Source organism: Mesoplodon bidens (assembly GCF_964165515.1).
Source record: "Mesoplodon bidens genome assembly, contig: HAP1_SCAFFOLD_49, whole genome shotgun sequence".
Taxonomy (NCBI): domain Eukaryota; kingdom Metazoa; phylum Chordata; class Mammalia; order Artiodactyla; family Ziphiidae; genus Mesoplodon; species Mesoplodon bidens.
Window position 1 is genome coordinate 2,340,269 of NW_027671810.1, and position 10,188 is coordinate 2,350,456.

At 32.7% G+C, this 10,188-nt stretch overlaps 1 long non-coding RNA gene across 2 annotated transcripts in view; it reads left to right on the forward strand.

Annotated features, from left to right (window-relative positions):
• LOC308611007 overlaps positions 1-8,656 on the forward strand; it is a 290,376-nt gene extending 281,720 nt beyond the window's left edge. For both annotated transcript variants that reach the window (XR_014014740.1, XR_014014741.1), the window contains exons 2-4: positions 3,097-3,317; positions 4,838-4,926; positions 8,531-8,656. This is a non-coding gene — a long non-coding RNA (uncharacterized lncRNA). The remainder of the gene's footprint in view (positions 1-3,096; positions 3,318-4,837; positions 4,927-8,530) is intronic.
• Positions 8,657-10,188: the final 1,532 nt, after the last annotated feature.

Consider the following 10,188-nt stretch of genomic DNA (forward strand, 5'->3'; position numbering starts at 1 on the left):
CATTGTGATATGTTAAAGTTCCATTCTTAGACTTTTGCTGCTGTTGCTGTTCCTTTAGTATTCACCAAAGAGTACCGTCCTGTCATTTATCCAAGTTAGAAATCTAGGAGCAATCCTAGGATTCTCATTATAGGGTCCACTACCTTCATGCTCCCCCCTCAATAAGTAACACATTCTTGGCTCTCCTATATAGGAAAGCTCTCTCCAATGTACGCCTGCTCTGTCACTCTCCGGGTCCAGCATCTCTGCCTCAGCCTCCCATTGAAGTCACTTCTAGTTCATTCTGTGCAGGGCCATTTTTAAACCTTCCTCAGTCCTAGGCAATTGCCCTTTTAGAAGCTTTACCTTAAATGTTATCAAATGCATTAAAATGTGCCCAAGTCACATATCCAATATAATTTATAGATAACTATATGAAAGCTGAGTAACATTGCTGTTGTAGTAATATTAGTTGAAAATATTAATTACACAAGTTTTGATCTCCATTTTGCAGATTTGTTTTCATATTCTGGAGCCCTTTTTTTCAGGTTCCAAACAATTTTCTAAGTCCTTCTCAAACTCCTAGTCCCTAGTGAGTGTGCTTTTACTGTCACAGGGTTGAACAGCCCAGACAGCAAGATGTCTGAAGATGAAGACCATCACAGGGATGAGTAAATCAGATACGTGGAAGTTGGAATGCAAAGTGTTTGTAGAAAAAAATATACAAATCAAGGAAGAAATTGCAGTGTCAATTAATATGATGTATATCAGATGATAGTATTAAAAAGCCAGGTGAAAATAAAATAACTTAATAATGTACCTATTTGTCTGATTGTTTACTAGTGATATACTGCTCAGTGTAAGGTGAGAACCACAGATATTATCTTCTGGAAAAAAACCCTTTAAGCCCTAACAGTTTCAGTTTATAAATTTCCTCTCTAATAAATGAGGAATAAAATAATTTACAATAAATTAATTATTTCCTCTTCTGAAGGTACCAATACCACAAATTCAGTCAGAAGATGGATCAAGTTTTTCATACATTTCTCTCATTTCACATTTTTTAAATAAATGAGACTATATTTTGTCTAATGACTACCAGAACAACTATCTGGAAACTGAGACTTCATTATATGTGAGAGAGTATTTTAGGAGATACAGATGTATATTTAGATGGAGATATAAATACATAGCATATATACACAATATTTAATCAGACACAGGAAATGTCGGATAGCTCCAGAGTGGTACACCCTATGTTCTGAGCTGCTCCGAAATGCAGTTCCTTTTTTTTTTTTTTAACATCTTTATTGGAGTATACTTGCTTTACAGTGGTGTGTTAGTTTCTGCTTTATAACAAAGTGAATCAGTTATACATATACACATGTTCCCATATCACTTCCCTCTTGCGTCTCCCTCCCTCCCACCCTCCCTATCCCACCCCTCTAGGCGGTCACAAAGCACCCAGCTGATCTCCCTGTGCTATGTGGCTGCTTCCCACTAGCTATCTGTTCTAATGGGAGTTCTCTGGGCACAAAGGGCACTATTTTCTGTAATGAGATTAGAAGAAAGGATTTGCTAATAATTGCTTCTATAGCAACTAAAAATCTTGGAATCCCACCTTTCAGCATTTTGAAAATCTTAAAGGGGATGTTGTCAGTAACAAAAAAATTGAAGACTGATTATGTATTTAAATTAATGATTCTTTAAATTCATCTTTTAAATTGATTCATGCTTCTCAGAAAATAAAATATGCTAATCCGTATATCCTTTTTCCACTGCGTAGGGCAACTATATCTAAAAACAAAAATACTATCATTTTACTTTCCTTTACTATATTCCTCCACAACTTGTGCTGTACTTTCATATTTTCTTTTCATTCTGCTAGTGAGATATATATCCATATATGTATGTATCCATATATGTATATATACACATAATATTTAGATTTTAGATATTTGCATTATGCAGGGCAATCCATAAAACAGATAGATGCTTAATTTTAATACCATTGAATATAATTTTCATAATTTTATACTTTAATTATTTTTGGAAGCACAAACCAGAAAGGGTAAAGCAAACTTGTAATGGAAAAAGATGACCAAGCTGGCATTTTGCATTTCAGCCTTTATATTTGGACTACTCAGTGGGACAGATTATCATAACAAACTTTTGCTTTTGCAGGGAGGTCAATCTTTGCTTCTGCATTGCCTCATCTCTTTTAATCCCATCCAGTTTATTTTTCATCTCAGAAACTATATTTTTCATCTCTAGGAACTCAATTTGGGTTATTTTTATATCCTCTGTATGTCTATTTAAGATGTTGACGCTTTCCTTTAAACTTTTTGAACCTATGAAAATTAGTTATAATAACTGTTTGAATGTCTTTGTTTACTGATTGTACCCTTTTTCAGTCTGTTTTCATTAATTAATTTTTCTCCTTGTTATGGGTTATATTTTCCTTCGTCTTTGCATCCCTAGTAATTCTAGATTGCATGTCAGATATTGTGAATTTTACTTTACTGGTTGCAGGGCGTATTTGTATTTTTGTAAATATTTGTAACTTTGCTCAAAGAGGTAGTTAAGAAATAGTTTGATCATTTTGAGGCTTCCTTGTAAGCCTTATTAGGCTGCAAGTGAAACAATTTAGTCTAGGGCTAATTTGGTCCCACTACTAAGCCTATACCCATTGAATACTCTGTGTACTGAATACTCTAGTTGATGCTGCATGTATTAAATTATATCAAAACATATTTGTATAATCTTAAAGCAATAAATGCAACACATAAAAATATAAAAAATTTTAAAAATTAACTTTTATTAAATAAAACAAAAATGTTTTCTTCTAGTAACTGTAGTATTTTAACATATTTAAATACTGCATCCCTATGAAATTCATTTTGTTAATAAATATGAAAAGAGAATCCACCTTTATTTTTCACAGGTGACCAGGGACTTGTTCAAACACCAACATTTAACTGTATTACACAAAACATTATGCCACTGGTTTTTATGGGTTGTCATTATAATTAACAGCTTTATACAACCGTTGTCTTGTGCTGTTTGTTGTTCAATGTCTAAAAGTATTGTTTAATATATATATTTTTTTACTTTTAGCAGTTTAAGCCAGGAGAGTAAATCCAGTTCCTATTACTCCATCCTGTCCAGAAGCACAGGTCTTAAGTGAAATTTAATACCAAAGGAACAGTTCCAAATTTTACAACGGATCTATCACTGGTTGTTAGCATATCTTCCCACACCCAAGACACCAAGATACCTTCTACTCACTGTTAAAGTTTATGATGAGCAAAACTTCCACCACTGTGCTTCCTTAGCATGTGAGTATATTTTTAACTTACTGGTTATATATATTCTCTAATTATCCATTATTTTGTCCTTCTTTTTGATTAGATATTGATATCCACATTTTTTTTTCTAATAGCTCACAGAAATTTCTCTCATTAACAACACCAATAGAAATAACAATAAAAATCGCCTTGGGGGACCAAATTTATATCACATTATCAAGTTTTTATTTTGCTCCCATAAAACTTCTGCAAAATACAACCACTGTCTATCATCAGTATCATTAGAACAAAACCAAGTCATTCTAATCTCAAAAGCACAATATTTTATTTAACTTAATAAATTTCACATTATAAAAATTTTCTCATAGCATCATCCTTAATTCCTCAGTATTCACTAATATTGGGGGATTTTTCTTTCAGTTATTTGAGACTAAGGATGATTTTATTCATCTCTACAACCTGGTATATATATATGTACAATGTTTGTCAAAAGGTGGATATTCAAAAAAATTCTTGACTAAATTATGGTAATTCATGTGATCAGTTCTGCAGTTCTTAAAACTTTAAATTACTTGTTAATTCTAAGAGAAAGTCAGATAATTTTTAGAAGGATTTCCAAACCATGCTAAAGTGTCAGCCTTCATTTCCTTGTGTGAGGGAAACAGGAGAGAAATAGATGGTTTTAAAGTTCTCCAAGCTTCTGTGTCCTTTATACATCCACAATTTTAATCCTTATCATTTTCAAGATTTGCTAAATTATTTGAGGTGATCCATTCTCTTATTAAAGTTACATATTTTATGTCACATACTGAGCATATGAACAAATAACTTACTGATAAATGACAATGCCCATAACATCAGGTTAATCTGATTTCCATGAAATGAGCTATAACTTCAAGAATATTAATTCATCTAATAAGGGTGATGATTTACATAATGTTGCCTAAAATATTTCTCTTGATTATTTAAGAGAGTTTTCCTAGGGGAAAATAGCTGGGAAGTCTATAGAAAAAAAAATAACAACCATGATTAATTTAATTCCAGTCTAAAGGACTCCATATATAATGTATTTGAGAAAACCAAGTCACTATTATAGATTCCGATAAATGGTTGTATATCTGAGATATTTTTAATGTAACCCAAATTATAAGAAATAGTTTTTTGGTATAGAAGCAACCACTCTTTTACCTAAAGGAAAATATAAAATCTGAGTTCATTGAAAATTTACCTCATTGCCCTCTGTTAGTTTGTGCCTGCCCCATCCTTAGGGGCCCAGTTAAGGACTATTCTATCATCCATACATCAGAAGAGAATGTCTGTGTTCTATGTTGATAGTCAGTCTAAACAAATATTTATACAGTTGAGATCAGAGATATAAAATGTCAGTTCCAAATCCACCCATGATGGCACATATACCAGACAGATGACAAAGGTTATAAAGGCCTGTGAAATACTTGAATCATATTTTGCAACCCTTGAAAGAATTCAAGTTGGAGATTAGCAGAAACCAGGCTCAGTTCTGTCCATAATCCCCTTTATCTGTCTTCTAGCCAACAATATGAAAACCTGAAGCCAAGCTGACAAATAGAGTGTGAAGGGCCTTCTACTGCATTTAAGAAAAAACTGAGACTTGCTATAGGTAGAAATTATCTTTTCTATTACTATTATTGTTGATGTTGTTGTTATTCATAGAAATAATGAAAAAAAAAACCCTAAATAACATTATTCTGCTGGATTCTTTACTATATGCAACACAATAAATTAACTCGCTTCATATTACACTGGGCATATAACATGAAAACATGTGCAGAGAACAGAAATCAGTATCTGTACAGACAAATGCCCCTGTGATAGAGAAATCTATTATTTTAAGTCCAGACAACTAGATCTATTAAGGTGTAAGAGTGTTTCAGTACAGTCCTGCTAAAAGTAAACCTTAAAAGTAAATCGAAAAAAAAAAAGGAAAACTGATGCCAGTTAGATACAAAATACAAGATTATGCTATGTATATGGGACAGGATAGAACTCTGAATGCACTCACATGTAGGGAAAGCAATATTAGTGACAAATCAACTAATGTCCTTATTGAGCATAGACGTTCCAAGAAGGGTGAAGAGTACTGTATATTAGATGTAAGACTCATAATATTCAAGTTAGTTGTAAAAGAAACAAGGTAAATGCTTTCAGTCAATAGGATAGGCTGAACTGATATTGAGAATCCTTTCTTGCATCTGAACACACAGTTTGTTATACTTGTGTTTTCTTTTATATGTTGCTTTTACATGTAGCAACACATAAAAAGAAAATGAACAAGCTTACAAAAAATGGGGGGGGGGGATCCCCAGTCTCAGGATTTAAGGAGAAAAAACAAATTCAACATTAGAATAGTGAGGAGGAGTTGAAACCAAGAAATTCAAGGGGGCCCTGGAAATAATAAGCCTTGTTTTTGAGGGCTGGCTTTAAATATCTGTTGTCTTATCAGAAAACAGGTAGATGCTGTTGTCTTATCAGAAAACAGGTAGATGCTGGAAAACAATAGAATAATATCTTCAAAGTACTGAGCACATATAGCTGTCCAAATTAAAATTCTACACCTCATTTTAAAAAACTACTCAAGAACAAGAAGTAAAGAAATTTTCATTCATAGACAAAGAGGAATTACCACCCACAAACTGTAACAACAACAACAACAACAAAATGACTAAAGCAGTAGCAGCAGCTATTGGAATTGTCTGAAGGCATTAAAAAATATTCTGATGCCTGAAGCCAATACTTGGAGATTTTTTTTTTTTAACCAAAGTGATCTAGGCGGTGTTTCAATAATGGGAGCTTTAAAAAGTTCTCACATAATTCTCATGTGTTTTAGGCAAGATTGGAGACCATTGTACAAAGAATGTTCTTCAGTAAGAAAGAAAATAAGCATAATAAAAAGAAGTAGGAAGGTGCACTGAACAGTGACCAGCAAAGAAATTTGTAATGTTGGAATGAATCTGAATAACGGTTGAGTGTAAAAAATAATAGCCAATGGGGGTATGTACAAAGTAAAACTAAAACACTAGATAATATACTGAAATACTGGAGATCAGATTTAAAATTTGAGGGGTCCATGAACCGCTTAGGAGGAAGATGAGATAATTAGTTTTAGACTTTTTCAAGTTAGAAATATATGTCAAATTTTTCAGAAAACACTAAAAATGAAGACTTCATATATGATTCATAAAAAGGTAGACCATAAAAAGAGAATGAAAAATGTGTTTAAACGAAGTTAGTACCGGGAGGGATGAAACATGGAAAAATAAAGGAGAAATAGATCAATAATCACAATACATTTGATCACAGAGACAATAAAAATAAATTTAAAAATTCCAGTTTATGCTGCTTACAAAAGACATATATAAACTATTTTTAAGATGCAATGCAATACTTCACTCGAAATAATTAATTATATACATGATAAATGATTTTTAAGATTACATATTTGGCATGATGACATGTCTACAAATTTTTAAAACTCAAAGCAATCATGTGTTTTTCATGGATTCATTTGCATATAGTAAAAAGTTCAAGCATGGATTCAAAGTATTTATATTCAATTCATGATACCAGTTATCTAAGAAGAGGAAAAATGGGACTGAAATGAGAATAGAGAGGAGAGAAAAGAAATGTGTGTGTATCTGTGTGTTTGTGTGTGTGTGTGTGAACACACGTACAACAAATGTGTGCTTCTTTCACAGCATGAGTCACTGTATTCCATCACAATATTAATAAGATTTCACACAATATGGGCATCTCTGCAGAAATTAAAATTGTCCCATGCTTATGTGTATTGGGCAATGAGCTCACCTTACTATTTCCATCCATTCTTCAATTAAAATCTAGAAATGTGAATGGGCTGTTAGAATTTAGTTAGTGAGCCAATTATCTTTACAGAACATGCTAGTTATGCACAGCTTTTCCTTGGCTTAACTATGTTTTAAAATAGCAGGCATTCATTTTACGTCTTTAATTGATGGCTATCACACACAATTAGTTTGAAATTTCTTATCAATATGCTTGAAATATACTTGGTTGAATCATTGGAGTAATCTTTTTTGAACTTACCCAAAAGTATGTGTTTAGCCTTCCTAAACACAGTGGCACATTTCCAAGTACAAAGTAGTTGCATTAGAATTATTCCTAATATGAAGACATTCAATATTTGTGGCAACAAATTTTCTCTTGAAAACTTAGCTTCCAGATGGAAGAAAAATAAGGGTAGAAATGTATTTAAAGGCAAATTTGAAGATGAGAAATCAAAATTCACATTCCATAGTGAAAGAAAAAGGGTTAGTAATTTCAGAGAGAAAGGCAAATACAGTGCAAAAATTATTGGAACATATTTTGCTCAATTACAAACAAACTTACATGGTAAGTTGTAGCTTCCATTATTGCACCAATTGGTAGCATATTTTAATATTTTCATTTTGAAAGGAAAATTTTAAAAAGTCATCTATTGTTTTTTTAGAAAGTATCTAGAGTGGTTGAAGTGAAATAACTTTCAGAAAATGTGTTAAAATGGGGCTACAAAAGACTTAGGAGGACATAAGCTTGGTTCTTATTATGGACAGTTTGCAGATCAGCCATGGGGATACACATTATTTCCAATTTAAAATGAATGATGATTCTATACACATATATATGCATCTTATCATATTGATTATAAACCAAGTAAAATCTCATGAAATCTAAGTATGTTTGAAAAACTTAAACCTATTTTTATGTTTTTCCAAACACTAGAAAATGAAAGCAATTTCTGTTGTTTGTCATTTTCTTTTGGACTCTCTTGGCTTCCTGAAAATGATTATGTCAAGATATTGGAGAAATATTCATAGGAAGCAACAGAGGCCATGAGAATAGAGACCTACACTGCTTCCTCATTAGAAAAAATAAAATAAAAATTCCTGTCTATCCATTTCAAATTACACTCAGGGATGCTTATAATATAGAATTTGAAAGTTGAATACATACTAGTTGTCAAGTAGTCAGCCCCGTTGATTATTCATGCATTCCCTCCTAAGTATGTTGTTCTTAGAATTCAGAGGGGTCCTTTAATCACACCCCCCATCTTGACCACTCACACCTCCAGATTTTCCTACTTCACGGCATATTGGTGTCTAACTTATTAAACAAATATTTGTTGAACAATTACTATGCATGCTAAGCAAAGGGGATCAAAGATGAATGAATATTCATTTGTCTTTAAGGAGACACAGTCTACTGGAGAGAGGCAGAACTGTGAACAGATGACTGCATAAAGAGGCAAAGTCAAGTCTTATTTATTCAGAGGAAGAAGTCCCCGTGATCAAGCAACCAGTAAAATCATTTCAGTGTGCAAGACGTGGATTTGTGATTGAAAATGCACAAGCATATTTATTATCCATCATAGATGATCACCTATTATAATCAGGGAGATTTCTTAATGGCACAGCATCTAGAGGAGGACGTCATGCATGAACCTGTCATATTCAGAAAGTAAGGAAGTGGCACAGTGGGAACAATTCAGGAAAGTAAATAAAGATGACAGTAGGTTTTAAATCTACTTTACCTGTTCTTACTATTATTAATCTATTTGGGCAAGTGGTAGTTTTCATTGATGTTAGCATTTTTTCATCCACGACTTGAAATCAGACATTAAATATTAATATTATAAAAATATTACAAATGGAATTCATTCACAAATTTATAAAAATAGATCAGCACCAGAGACCTACTTATTGGAAACAAAGTAGGTAGAACAATGAAACTCATTTATAGTTCCTCCTCAACCAAAGTGGACAGAAGTTTTATATGTAGAGGTCAATCCTGGGCCAGAGGCTATTTAATATTTTCATCAAGTCTAGGATGATAGAAAAGCATGTGGATTTAGTCATTTACAGTTCTCTTTCGTTGATAAGACTGATTAATACTTTGTCAAGATCAAAATTCAACATGACCGTAATATGACCTTGACAAATTGGAGAAGTGGTTTAAAACAATGCAATTTAATAAGTCTAAGGGTCAGGTATGGGCTTTAGAGGGATTGGGAAGGAAATGGAAATTATAATAATGTAGGTGATACCATGCCAGTGAGAATGCATTTGTGTGTGTAATATAATATGTAACAAATAATATTGAGTATGACTTGAGTCAAGAATATAGCAATAGCTTTTATTTTTTTTCTCTCTCTCACCATGGCATAGTGCTTACTCACTCACAAATATTTCTAATACATTTCCTCAAAATTTCATCATTAAATCCTGTATCCCTGCTGATAAAAATAATTCTAAGATATATAAATGAAGAGAAGGGTATAAAGGTACAAATAAGTGGGTGAATATTAATGAAATTACTTTGTATTGTGCTTTACAAATACGATTTATGCATTTATCTTGTTACTAACACATTCATTCATTCATTCATTCAGCAATCATTACATATTTATAGAACTTCTACTAGGTCCCAGGCACTGCATTAGGTGCTGGTAATACAAGGTGTGGAAAAGCAAGCATTGTCCATATTTCTTAGAGCCTGCAGTCTAAAGAAGAATTACTAATTGTAGTAAATATAGACAGGGTACTGTGAGCCATGGAACAGGGAGCCTTTCTCACCTGGAAGGATGAGGAAAGGCATCCCTTGTGAAATGTCTTCTTAACTGAAGTATGACGTAGGTAGCCTAAGGGGACAAGGGAGTAAAGGAGTAAGTATTTCTTGCAAAGGGGAAAGCAAGTGTTAAGAATTTGAGCTTCAAAAAAGGAATGCTTCACGTTGATATTACAGTCTCAACAAATACAATTAAATTTCTGGTTGTTAATACATTGCATAAAAGTGGAGGAGTGGATTTCTGCCAAAATTAGGGCATATAGTTAGGATTAGAAATGTGCTC